The 10788-nt window shown below is 43.5% G+C and overlaps 1 non-coding gene across 1 annotated transcript; it reads right to left on the reverse strand.

The window, feature by feature from the left end:
* Window positions 1–8413: 8413 nt before the first annotated feature.
* Window positions 8414–8488, reverse strand: Trnas-cga. The gene has a single exon. It is a non-coding gene; the product is annotated as a tRNA-Ser (tRNA).
* Window positions 8489–10788: the final 2300 nt, after the last annotated feature.

Below are 10788 nucleotides of genomic sequence, written 5' to 3' on the forward strand. Positions count from 1 at the left end.
AATGCAATAAATGTTCAAAATGATGTCCGTCAACCTCAATGCATTTGGTAATACGTGTAACGACATTCCTCTCAACAGCGAATAGTTCGCCCTCCGTAATGTTCGCACATGCATTGACAATGCGCTGACGCATGTTGTCAGGCGTTGTCGGTGGATCACGATAGAAAATATCTTTCAACTTTCCCCACAGAATGAAATCCGGGGACGTCAGATCCGGTGAACGTGCGGGCCATGATATGGTGATTCGACGACCAATCCACCTGTCATGAAATATGCTATTCAATACCGCTTCAACCGCACGTGAGCTATGAGCCGCATATCCATCATGTTGGAAGTACATCACCATTCTGTCATGCAGTGAAACATCTTATAGTAACATCGGTAGAACATTACGTAGGAAATTCTTCGATAAAATTGGGGGCCAATTATCCTTCCTCCCATAATGCCGCACCATACATTAACCCGCAAAGGTCGCTGATGTTCCACTTGTCGCAGCCATCGTGGATTTTCCGTTGCCCAATAGTGCACATTTGCCGGTTTAAGTTACCGCTGTTGGTGGATGGCGCTTCGTCGCTGAATAGAACGCGTGCAAAAAATCTGTCATCGTCCCGTAATTTCTCTTGTGCCCAGTGGCAGAACTGTACACAACGTTCAAAGTCGTCGCCATGCAATTCCTGGTGCTTAGAAATATGGTACGGGTGCATTCGATGTTGATGTAGCATTCTCAATGCCGACGTTTTTGAGATTCCCGATTCTCGCGCAATTTGTCTGCTACTGATATGCGGATTGGCCGCGACAGCAGCTAAAACAACTACTTGGGTATCATCATTTGTTGTAGGTCGTGGTTGACGTTTCACATATAACTGAACACTTCCTGTTCCCTTAAATAACGTAACTGTCCGGCGAACGGTCCGGACACTTGGATGATGTCGTCCGGGATACCGAGCAGCATACATAGCACACTCCCGCTGGGCATTTTGATCCCAATAGCCGTACATCAACACGATATCGACCTTTTCCGCAATTGGTAAACGGTCCATTTTAACACGGGTAATGTATCACGAAGCAAATACCGCCCTCACTGGCGGAATGTTACGTGATGCCACGTACTTAAACGTTTGTGACTATTACAGCACTATCTATCACAAAGCGAAAAAAGTGGCCCAATTAAAACATTCGTATTTCTTTACGTACTACACGAATAGCCGGCTGGTGTGGCCGTGCGGTTCTAGGCGCTTCAGTCTGGGACCGCGTGACCGCTACGGTCGCAGGTTCGAATCCTGCCTCGGGCATGGATGTGTGTGATGTTCTTAGGTTAGTTAGGTTTAAGTAGTTCTAACTTCTAGGGGACTGATGACCACAGATGTTGTCCCATAGTGCTCAGAGCCATTTGAACCATTTGAACTACACGAATATGTAATAAAAAATGGGGGTTCCTATTTATAAAAAAACGGAGTTGATATCAGTTTAACTTATGGCATCGCCATCTAGCGGGCCAACCATAGCGCCATCTGGTTTCCCCTTTCATTCTAGAAGAGTTTCGTTCTTTGTAGTTTTTTTAGTTTGATGCTTATTTCGTGAGATATTTGGCCCGGTCGCTATCAGTGGATCACCCTGTATATATTCTTTAAAATTTTATATGCTTATGTCAACGTATGTGGAACAGCGCTGAATACTTAATTATATGCCTACCAAGACTCTATACTTTTGATGGATGATGAGTTCACTTGCGACTTCCTAAAGTGTTTATTGCCGATGCCGGGACGGTTACTTTGAAAGTGAACGGCTGATTTCCTTCCCGGTCCTTCCGTAATCAGAGCTTGTGCTTCGTCTCTAATGATCATGTTGTCGATAGATAATTAAATATTAATCTTCGTTCCTTCCTTCGCTCCAAATTTTCATTGACTGATCATGTGGTAGTTTGTCAGTGGTTGGAGTGAACTACTGCATCCGCCTTATGGTATGACAGCACATGTTTCACATATATTGTAGTTTTGACGAAATGTAAACAGCTTAACTTATTTTTGAACTGTAGACGGCCGATGACTTCCGAAATCAGTTATTTCATAGAATTGTGTGTGAATGTGCCGGAAACTAAACTATATCTGTAATAATCACTTGAATAATCTCTACTGATGTCCCCAGTATGACCGAAATGTCGTTATTTCCATTGCATTTCATCTGGTAACGAGTTCTTCAGTCCGTTGAGAATAATTTATTATTTTAATTTTGTTGTAATGCTGGTACGGTACTTGAAACAGAGCTGGTGAAAAACTACCAATTTTTTTCATACATAAGCGACATAAAAGCTTAATACCTCTGCGCCTCATTTATGCAGTAAACCTAGACAAAAGGTTTCCGAGCTATGTGAGCGGCAGAAGTCGTATAAATTTCTCCGGAACAGTTTAACTGAGCTATAAAACAGCCCTATTCTCGTGCATCTCTTATAGCCTCGGCAGTTTTCTTGCGGTCTAGCGAGCATTAACCGTTAAGCGCGTAGCGTGAGGCAGAAGCGATATCACCATATCAGTTCTGGTATTCACATACAGTTCCGGTATTTAAGCCCTCTGTGAGCCGTTATGACGCGGTCATACCTCTAGGAGATCTACTCTGCAAATAATAGATGCTGCCATTCGCCAAATTCGTTGATCGCGCTAAGCAGTAGGGTTCAGATACGCGTAATCTATGACACAGCAGCATGGGAATGCTCCTCGCTGCTTGACGGCCAGAATTTTGACAGTGCCAGAGCCTGTTGACGTGTCCCTGTTTACCCAGAAAACGATAGAACGAGTACACAGACCATACTACTTCGAAACCAGGCTAGCAAACAACCGTGTAATGGTGACGTCTCAGGTTTCCTCAGCATTGTACGAGTACGGTGTGGTTTCAGGAGTTCATCAGTGTTGTTCATTCCAGTATTTTGTGCAATATTTCGAAATAAAGATGTTGGAGAACCTAATAAACCATTATGGAGGCTTCAATTTAAGCAAGACTTGAGATCCAGCATTCAATTTATTAATACCATCTCATCCATCAGAGCTGGGAAACGCTGAGAAAACGTTCGTTTCACGGAGTAACAGTGCTGACTCCAAAAGAACAATTGAATATCATAGGGTGAAAGGGTGTAGCGGCCACGAGAATCGAACTCGGCTATAAATAGTGGAGCGACACCAGCAGTACTTTACCGTGTGGCAGCAGTCTGGGCAGCGAGTTCTCATATATCTTAGGCAAAAGATGTGGCAGGGGACGCGAGAAAATTCTAAGCCTATGTATAATCGCTAAAGATTTACTCCCATGTTTGTTTGCTTCTGGTGTGACAGAATCAGCCGTCTAGGTATACCTAGACGCCCAGGGGACGCCCGGATGTGTAAGGCTTAGTTCTCAGGACACACCCTTCGTGGAGGCTTCTCTCATGATCCTCCAAAGAATTACAGATATGATAGAACCATTACTGATCCCTCAACAGGCAGGATTCAGACAAGGGAAGAGCTGCACAGCACAGGTGTTGAATTTGACACAGCATATAGAGGACGGCTTCCAAAGGCGGCAGATAACAGGAGCGGTGTTTATAGATCTCTCAGCCGCCTACGACACTGTCAACCACAGACTCTTGTTGCTGAAGCTATACAACCTCACCAAGGACTACAAACTAACCTGTCTAATTAGAAATCTTCTGCAGAATCGAAGATATTTTGTGGAATATCAAGGACAAAGAAGCAGATGGAGGCAGCAGAAAAATGGGTTGCCACAGGGCAGTGTACTGGCACCCACCCTCTTCAATGTATACACTAACGACCAGCCGTTACCAGAAGGAACACAAAGCTTCATATATGCAGATGACCGAGCAATCACAGCACAAGATCACAACTTTGAGAGGATGGAGCGGAAGCTAACTGATGCTCTGAAAGAATCAATTGCCTATTACAGGGACAATCAATTGAAACCAAATCCTTCTAAGACCCAGACCTGTGCTTTCCACCTCCGAAACAGACAGGCTAGTAGAAACTTGCAGATAGATTGGGAAGGAACCTCTTTAGAACACTGCAAGACTCCAAAATACCTCGGAGTCATTCTGGACCGTGCTCTTTCATATAAGGAACACTGCTTAAAAACAAAGCAAAAAGTGGCTGCCAGGAACAATGTGGTTAGGAAGCTGACTGGAACAACATGGGGAGCACAGCCAGACACAGTGCGCACATCCACATTAGCCCTCTGCTACTCTGCAGCTGAGTACGCTTGCGCAGTATGGTGCAGATCTACACATACAAAGAAAGTTGATGTTGCTCTGAATGAGACATGTCGTATGACTACGGGTTGTCTAAGAGCCACACCTGTGGAAAAACTGTACTGCTTATCCGGCATAGCGCACCCCCCCCCCCCCCCCCCCCGAACATCCGAAGAGATACAGCAGCACGGAGTGAAATGAAGAAGGCATTAACATCCGAAGCCCACCCACTACATGGCTACCAACCGGTACAGCAAAGACTTGTGTCTAGAAAGAGCTTCCTTCACAGTACAGAACCACTCGCTGACACTCCACATCAACACCGGGTGAAGAGGTGGCAAGTCAGATGCCAGCATCTGGAGGAGTGGCTGATCCCGCAAGAAGTTTTTCCCCCAAGCCACACAGAGAAATGGTCCACATGGAAATCATTCAACCACCTGCGTTCTTCTGTCACAAGATCCAAGAGTAATCTGGAGAGGTGGGGCTTCCAGGTGGTCTCTCTCCAGTGTGACTGCGGAGCTGCCGTGCAGACATCAACACATCTACTACAATGCACATTATCTCCAACTGTGTGCACCATGGAGGACCTCGTAAACGCTACACAAAGTGCACTGGGCGTTGCAAATTTTTGGGCATCCACTGTATAGATTAAAATCACCTTATGTTTGACAACACAATCTGTGTCTAATCATTTATTTCATTCTTGACTAATTTATAAACCATAATGTATGTATGTATGTAGTAATGTATCTAATTTTTTTTTTAGTTTGCTTCTGACACGATAAATAATAAATCGCTAAAGGGGTCTAAGGCTTATATCCAGTCACTTGTTGACCAGTCTGGTATTGCAACTGAAGACAGCAAAACGAAAGCTGAAGTTCTAATTTTCACGTTCCAGAAATCGTTCAGCAGGAGACTCGTTTGACCATTAAACTGACTTCCGTATGGATGACATGGAAATAAGCATCCCTGGCCTAGAGAAACAACTGAAAGAGTTGAAAACAAATAAGCTGCCAGGTCGGACGAAATCGTGATTCGCGTTTTCAAAGTGGTTTCTACGCCATTGGTCCCTTACCTACCTTGCATTTATTGTGAATACCTAGTTGTTGTTGTTGTGGTCTTCAGTCCTGAGACTGGTTTGATGCAGCTCTCCATGCTACTCTATCCTGTGCAAGCTTCATCATCTCCCAGTACCTACTGCAGCCCACATCCTTCTGATGTGCTTAGTGTATTCATCTCTTGGTCTCCCTCTACGATTTTTACCCTCCACACTGCCCTCCAATACTAAATTGGTGATCCCTCGATGTCTCAGAACATTTCCTACCAACCGATCCCTTCTTCTAGTCAAGTTGTGCCACAAGCTCCTCTTCTCCCCAATTCTATTCAATACCTCCTCATTAGTTATATGATCTACCCATCTAATCTTCAGCATTCTTCTATAGCACCACATTTCAAAAGCTTCTATTCACTTTTTGTCTAAACTATTTATTGACCACGTTTCACTTCCATACATGGCTACACTCCATACAAATACTTTGAGAAATGACTTCCTGACATTTAAATCTATACTAGATGTTAACAAACTTTTCTTCTTCAGAAACGATTTCCTTGCCATTGCCAGTCTACATTTTATATCCTCTCTACTTCGACCATCATCAGTTATTTTGCTCCCCAAATAGCAAAACTCCTTTACTTCTTTAAGTGTCTCATTTCCTAATCTAATTCCCTCAGCATCACTAGATTTAATTCGACTACATTCCATTATCCTCGTTTTGCTTTTGTTGATGTTCATCTTATATCCTCCTTTCAAGACACTGTCCATTCCGTGCAACTGCTCTTCCAAGTCCTTTGCTGTCTCTGACAGAATTACAATGTCATCGGCGAACCTCAAAGTTTTTATTTCTTCTCCATGGATTTTAATACCTACTCCGAAGTTTTCTTTTGTTTCCTTTATTGCTTGCTCAATATACAGATTGAATAACATCGGGGATAGGCTACAACCCTGTCTCACTCCCTTCCCAACCACTGCTTCCCTTTCATACCCCTCGACTCGTATGACTGCCATCTGCTTTCTGTACAAATTGTAAATAGCCTTTCGCTCCCTGTATTTTACCCCTGCCACCTTCAGAATTTGAAAGAGAGTATTCCAATCAACATTGTCAAAAGCTTTCTCTAAATCTACAAATGCTAGAAAGGTAGGTTTGCCTTTCCTTAATCTTTCTTCTAAGATTTCTCCTGATAACGACGTCCTCTTGCGTAGTCCCCGCCCGGAGATCCGAATGGGGGACTATTTTACCTCCGGAATATTTTACCCAAGAGGACGCCATCATCATTTAATCATACAGTGAAGCTGCATGCCCTCGGGAAAAATTACGGCTGTAGTTTCCCCTTGCTTTCAGCCGTTCGCAGTACCAGAACAGTAAGGCCACTTTGGTTACTGTTACAAGGCCAGATCAGTCAATCATCCAGACTGTTGCCCCTGCAACTACTGAAAAGGCTGCTGCCCCTCTTCAGGAACCACACGTTTGTCTGGCCTCTCAACAGATACCCCTCCGCTGTGGTTGTCACTAACCCAGCCCAAAGTCCCAAGCAGCTGAACAAAACAAAAAAATTCCCAACATCGGTTTGCTGCAGAATCTTTGAACATATTCTTAATTCGAATATAAGAAATTCTCTTTAGACTGTGAGGCTTATGTCCGCGTATCAGCAAAGTTTTAGAAAGCATCGCTCGTGCAAAACTCAACTTCCCCTTTTCTTACATGATATACTGCGAACTATGGAAGAAGGGCAACAGGCTGATTCCGTGTTTCTATATTTTCGGAAAGCGTTAGACACGGTGTCCCATTGCAGGCTGTTAAAGAAGGAACGAGCATATGAAATAGGTTCACACATACGTGACAGGCTGGAAGACTTCTTAAGTTGTACAACACTGTATATTGTCCTCGACGGCAAGTGTTCATCAGAGTCAAGATTATTGTCAGGAGTGTCCCAGGGAAGTGTGGCAGGACCGCTGTTGTTCTCTTACAGATGAATGATTTGGCGAACAGGGCTGATAAGTTGGGGAAACATATGTGATAACGGTATGTCGTGGACATCGTGCAACCTGATGTGTTCCTTCTCATGCAACAGTACCGTGGTGCCATTTTCAATAGGCCAAACCTTGTCTACACATTGCATGTGCCTCTATGAACTATCTGCACAATACTGAGGAATTCTCATGGCCAGCGAGATTATCAAATCTGTTTCCGATAGAAAACGTGTGTGACCAGCTCGGATGTGAACTCCATCCCAGTGCCAACAGCTGGAATATCAAGGACCAGTTAAACACTTGTGGCCCAGCTTGCCTCAGGATGTGATACAGTAGCTTTAAGGCCCATTTTCCATCCGAAGACAAGACAGGATGCAACATCGTACTGATAAGTGTACTGATAATGCCAAGTTCTTTGTAAATTTGAGACGATTTTGTAATCACTGAAATAACGTTACATAACCTCTCGGTTAGTGAAGTGAAGTTACATTTTTTGCCATGAAATGTATTTCATAACATGTCGCTCAGCAAAGACGTGCATATCCACCGTTGACTTTCCCAGTTTTTGTAGCTTTTGTTTGGCGTCGATGCTCCAAACACCTGTCCCCACCAGTGTGAATAGTTCGAGCAATGCACGCTATACCACAGTGTAATGGAATCTTACAAACACCAGGCTTCCTTAGCCCCAGATCATAACAAAACCCAAAAGGTCACAAACCTTGGCTGCCTGAGAAAACACAGATTTGATGGTAAAGTTCCTTATATTCTCCCTACTTTAGATGGTACGCCCCTTGAAGTGGTAGGAAAGGAACTGGGGTAGATTCATCTTTGTAACGTGACAGTCTATTCTAAAGACAAGAAACACTTTATTCAACACAACAACGCGACTGCGGATGCACAGGTGGTGACTAAGATCGGGTCATATTCGTGTTGACAGCTGAAATCAGCTTGAGAGGAGCATGTGCAGGGCGAATTTCACACGCTTCTCCAGAGATGCTCCTGTCTCTGCACTTCCACCAGCCGGTAAGGTGACCGCGTCACCGGGAAAACCCGTCCGTTCGGTAGCACGATGGCTGCTCGTTTCTGATGGCCACTGTTCGTATCCGATGCAAAATTAATAATTATTTAACCATATGAAACTTCCTGGCAGATTAAAACTGTGCGCCCGACCGAGACTCGAACTCGGGACCTTTGCCTTTCGCGGGCAAGTGCTCTACCAACTGAGCTACCGAAGCACGACTCACGCCCGGTACTCACAGCTTTACTTCTGCCAGTATCTCGTCTCCTACCTTCCAAACTTTACAGAAGCTCTCCTGCAGGCAAAGGTCCCGAATTCGAGTCTCGGTCGGGCACACAGTTTTAATCTGCCAGGAAGTTTCATATCAGCGCACACTCCGCTGCAGAGTGAAAATCTCATTCATTGAAGCATATGTTTCATTGACGAGCCAGTTGGCTCACTTGAAGCGGAAAGGATGGACAACTACATATGAATACACCTTATAAGTTATTGTAAGTTATATGTTATAAATAATCCCAGAACTGTAAAAAGTGGCCGGCCGCTGTGTCCGAGCGGTTCTAGGCGCTTCATTCTGGAACCACGTGACCGCTACGGTCACAGGTTCGAATCCTGCCACGGGCATGGGTGTGTATGATATCATTAGGTTAGTTAGGTTTAAGTAGTTCTGTGTTCTAAAGACTGATGGCCTCAGATGTTAAGTCCCATAGTGCTCAGAGCCATTTGAACCATTCTTTTGTAAAAAGTGAATATCTCGGCAGTGCATTATGCGACTTCAACAAACAAGGTGTCTATGGGAATGAGATTTTCAGTCTGCAGTGGAGTGTGCGCTGATATGAAACTTCCTGGCAGATTAAAACTGTATGCCGGACAGAGACTCGAACTAGGGACCTTTGCCTTTCGAGGGCAATGAGCTACCCAAGCAAGACTGATGACCCGTCCTCATACCTTTAAATCCGACAGTATCTCGTCTCCTACCTTCCAAACGTCACAGAAGCTCTCCTGCAGACCTTGCAGAACTAGCGCTCCTGGAAGAAAGGATATTGCGGAGACATGGCTAAGTCAAGTACTGGCGGAATTAAAGCTGTGAGGACGGGTCGTGAGTCGTGTTTGGGTAGCTCAGATGGTAGAGCACTTGCCAGGGAAAGGCAAAGGTCCTGCGTTCGAGTCTCGGTCCGGCACACAGTTTTAATCAGCCAGGAAGTTTCATAGGGTGTCTATGGATACATCACGTAGAATTGTATCAGCCAATTTTAGCAGATATACTGAAATTATTCACATATTTAAATTAGAGGTTTAAAAAAGGATTTGTGCAATTGAAATCAATTTTCTTACTAAATAAATAGAGAAATGTTAAAAGTAGTGACAGTACTGGAAACTTATTTTATGTGTAATTTAAATTGTTTATTATTATTTAAACTTATAAATCTGAAAAGAGAGGAAAATTATAGAAATTATTGTTAATAAATAAACTATGGCAGATAAAAGAAAATTGATAACAGCATAATATTTCTCGGAAGATTCCGTTTGATTTGATGCATCATACGTGTATAAAAGGTTAAAGTCAAGAATTTAAACAATTTTCTTGCTCAGTAGTTTGATTGAACTTCAGTGGTGCTTGACCGAGGTTTCCTGGTAAAGAGCGGCGATGTTCGGACGCCGTTGGAGGTGGCCAGGCTATGTTGCTCTGTGTTTCGAGCAAAGTTTTATCTGATGAGTGGTGAAAATAGCTGCTAGTTTGCGTGTGTGAATTACTCAGAGTTACTACTTTCGGACATAGACATTTTTCTCCATTTGATGGAGTGGTTATATTTCGGATTACATGTGATACAAGCCACACTTAAAATGTTTCAGTGCGTGGCGATTGTGAAGTTTATAGTTTGAGATACGGTACTGTGGAACTTTAAAGGTTTCCTTAAGATAAGTCTCGCAGTTAGTCTTGGTTTATTCAGCTGCCTCTAAGATATTAAGAAGCTCCGCCAGGCTCTTAAATTAATTAATGTGAAACGTGACTTTCGATTTTTCTATGTTCTTATTGGGAATAAACTCCTATTTTTGAAATTTTAAAACAAAATACGCGAGTGTGTATGTGATTTCTACGTAGCAAATCCTGCCTGCATTTATATTAAATACTTTTGTGGAACATTGGATGCATTGCGACGAATGTGAGTTGACGCCCCAAAGGCGAAACGTAACCAAACTTGTAAGTCCATCCACATTTACGGGGTCTCCCTAAAGTGTTTGTGCTGTGCAATATGTGGATAAATGTTTTATGCAGTAGCACGCGGGGGCTCCGAGCTGGTGTGGAACTTGTGAACAGTGTAGAAATTTGATTTTTACGAGCTGATGAGAGAGATTGTATTTTATTTCTTCATTCAAGTCACATGCACACTCCACACAATCCGTACAATCGCATTTTGTTATATTTCCTTTGATGATACGAATTTCAGGACACGGCGGATTTGCTCCCCAGAGAATCTGTTTCCCTTACACAAACAGTTCTGGATTTCGCTTCATTAC

The sequence above is a fragment of the Schistocerca americana genome, chromosome 1 (genome assembly GCF_021461395.2).
Source record: "Schistocerca americana isolate TAMUIC-IGC-003095 chromosome 1, iqSchAmer2.1, whole genome shotgun sequence".
NCBI lineage: Eukaryota > Metazoa > Arthropoda > Insecta > Orthoptera > Acrididae > Schistocerca > Schistocerca americana.